Source organism: Palaemon carinicauda, chromosome 13 (genome assembly GCF_036898095.1).
Source record: "Palaemon carinicauda isolate YSFRI2023 chromosome 13, ASM3689809v2, whole genome shotgun sequence".
NCBI classification, from domain to species: Eukaryota; Metazoa; Arthropoda; class Malacostraca; order Decapoda; family Palaemonidae; genus Palaemon; species Palaemon carinicauda.
In genome coordinates this window covers 49,666,783-49,670,309 of record NC_090737.1, presented here as the reverse complement: position 1 = coordinate 49,670,309, position 3,527 = coordinate 49,666,783, and positions in this window count along the sequence as shown.

The following is a 3,527-nucleotide window of genomic DNA, read 5'->3' as shown; positions in this document are numbered from 1 at the left end:
ATATCATCACCGTAACGCTGATTGCTGCTATTAACACGTAGAAACGAAGATCTGCATAAGTCGGTGACGGGTGGTCCATCTTGGTTAATTTCATCAACCGCTTAGCCACTCGTGCGTTGTATGGGAGAGGTAAAGATGGGATTGTAGTCGACCACGTGAAATTCGCGAAGTATGGCCCGTTCTCTGATGGTAGTGTTTATTCCTCGGATCGTGTAATTCGTGGACGTACCGATGCAACCATCTGCTGCAACAAAGATTTGAGAATAGGACGTATATCCGTCCGGGCATGATACATTGAAGCTGGCCTTGTCGTATCGTATCCACGATCCGTTGTTCAGTCTGCAATTGAACTTATTATCGTCAAAGGGATAAAGTTTTTTCAGACAATTTTCCTGTGTATGGGAGAGAGCACCGTTTAGCACTATACTTAACTCGCATGAATCCATTGAGTTTTTATGGAATTCAAAGGAGTCAGCTGTACATATTTTTTTATTCATTGCGTCTGAACAGTGAGTTAATTGATTTAAGTCTTCAATGACTGTATATGTTTCCTTGTCTGGGGAAATCAATACGTGTCCTGTCAAACTGGATATTACTGGGTTTGAGTTATTCGTCATGAAAGTCGGAAATGGTGATATCCTGTAAGATTGCCAAGCATCGGAAGAATCAAAGGGAATTGTAATCATAATCCTGTAATTTTCAACGCTTACTGTAATTAGGCTGTAATAAAATTCTAACCTACGTGCGTCTAACAAAGGAATATAACCTAATTTCTCCCATCCGTTCTCCACAACAAATGTGGTGACAGTACACCTTTAGTCGCTAACGTAATAGCTTCCACATAGTCTTTTGATTTCTCAATGAAATGTGCAATTCTATTATGGATATGATCTATTTTTGAATTATAATACCTTAACGTTGCCAACAAATCTTGTACTTCCATAATCTGACTGATATTACTAGAATGTTCGTTCACCAAACTCATAATTTGATTGATTAAAGCTAACTGATTCCTTAGTTCTGATAAAATCAATTCATTTTCATGAGTCAAAAACTCAATTTTCTTATTTTGATTACTAATCTTAAGACGATTGGAAATCCCTAAGCCTAAACTTGCAACAGATCCAAAGATGTTTAGTGCAGAAAATTAAACGGGTTACGTTTTTCAAGGTTAGTGTGTCTTACTGTCCACATCAAAAGGTCACGAGCCAAAGATTCTGCCTCGTAAGTCTTATTTTGCAAGTCGTGGGATAGCATCTCTGCAACTTTTAGTGTCGGTGCAAGCGAACTCTCTGTATTAAAAGGAAAGTGTCTTCTATGCATTTCTTTTAATGAAGCAGCAAACCTTGAAATGGCACTCTTTAAGCTAGTGACGTCATTCTCTGGGAGAAAAATTGCTTGCATGCGAACTTCTATAACTATGTTATTTGTTGTATTAAAAACGTCTTCTTGTCTCTCTACCATAGTGCCATATTTAAAATCTATACTTTTAGTTTTAGAGCTCTTCCCACACGAGAAAAATGTCTGAGCGAACAATATGACTCCTAACAATAAAAAATTCATCTTGGAAACCTGTAATGAGAAAAATATATTTAATTACTCCTGTATTAAGAAGAAAACAATGTTAACATAAATTTCATAGATAAAAAATAAAAAAAAAATTCCCTCACTTCCTTTTCTCTTATTTTAATTTCTTATGTGAGCCAATGGTACAATTCTCTCATCAGTGGGTTGGGATACGTTTTGAACTCTAAATCTATTGGCAGTTAATGTTTCCAAAATGCTAAATGGGCCTTCAAACTTAGGTGTTAGTATACATTATCACCCACGGTATATGTTTTAGTTGGCTTCGCTATTTTATCATGATTCCTTTTCATTATGATTTGTGATTCTTCTAAATTCTTTCGAAGGATATCAAAACGACTTTTGCTTGCATTTATACATTATTTAAAAGGATTTGATAAATTAGTTGTAGGCGTTAATACATGGAAAGGCGTTCTAACTGGGGTACCATACAATGCCTCGTGCGGCCACATTTTAATTGATATATGATATGAGTGATTCAGAGTACTTAGTACCGCAGGTATTGCAATATCCCAGTTGGGGTCTGATCCCCCTAGTGTTAATCTTGATATGTTTAAAACCTTCCTATTCGCTCTTTCCAATAGCCCATTCGACTCTGGGTGATAGATCATGGTATTGATTTTCTTTATGCTAAGGAATTCACACAATGAGGTAAGGAAATGATTATTAAATTCTCCACCCGTATCTGAGATTATCATGTGTGGAATTCCATGTTTACAAATGTAACACTCGTAAAACTTCCTAGTGCATTCAATCGCAGTTTTAGTCTTAAGCGCTATCAGTTCTGTATATTGAGTCAAAGCATCTACAATTACTAAGAGGTGCATATTTCCTCTGTCTGACTCGTAAAATCCTGTTAATAAATCTAAATGTATCCTTTAAAAGGGTTGATTGGGCATGGGATAAGCCCCTAGGCTGACAGGTGTTTATGTGTGCCCTTTGTTTTCCTGACAAGTGCGACAATTAGCTATGTGTTTTTTTTATATTTGTAAGCATCGTATGCCAATAAAACAATGATTTGCCTTTCTGTGACATTATGGAGAACCCCGGGTGTCCATGCAATGGATTTGCATGCAACCAATTTAGGACAGTGGATATAAGTGAGATTGGTACCACTACCTGGTCGTTAGTCACATGTGGTGTATTGCGGGTTTTCCTTGTCACTGATCTACACAGTCTTTGATTATATAATTCTGCTGCGTATACTTTATATATTCCCTTTCCTTACGATTTCCTTCCAAAGCATTTATAATTTTTTCTAATTTCTGATCTTTTCTTTGCTCAGTCTGTAATAATTCAGCGCTCCAGCCCAGATCTTCTTGTTCAGATACAGTTTTTAACAATAGGCATGGATGTTGATAAATCTATTAATTCAGCTAATGGCTCCGTACAAGATGACACGGGGTTGCGTGATAATGCATCAGCAATGATATTTGCTTTCCCTGGTAAATACCCGATTCTCGCGCCAAAGTCTTGAATGATCAAATGCCACCGAGTTCGTTTGGGGCTGTGACTAAAGCCTTTAAAGAAGTCGGTTAGGGGTTTATGATCAGTAAGAACCTTGACGGGATAACCGTATATTATGAACTTAAAATGCACTAGCGAATTAATAATAGCTAGTCCTTCCTTGTCTATTACTGCATACTTACTTTCGGAAGTTCTCAGTTTTCGAGAATAAAAAGCTATCGGGAAAAATTGTTTTTCATATTGCTGAAGCAATACCCCTCCTACTCCTAAGTCTGAGGCGTCTGTTGCAATGAAGAATTCCTTACCGAAGTCAGGAAATTTTAAGATAGAACTACACAGTTCATCTTTTAAGGTATTAAACGCCTGTTGATGCTGCTCAAATCATATGAAATCTACGCCCCTTCTTCGTAAGATCAGTTAGGGGAGCGGCTATTATTGTATTCCCTTGACATTAGTAGGTATCGGAAAGTTACGGA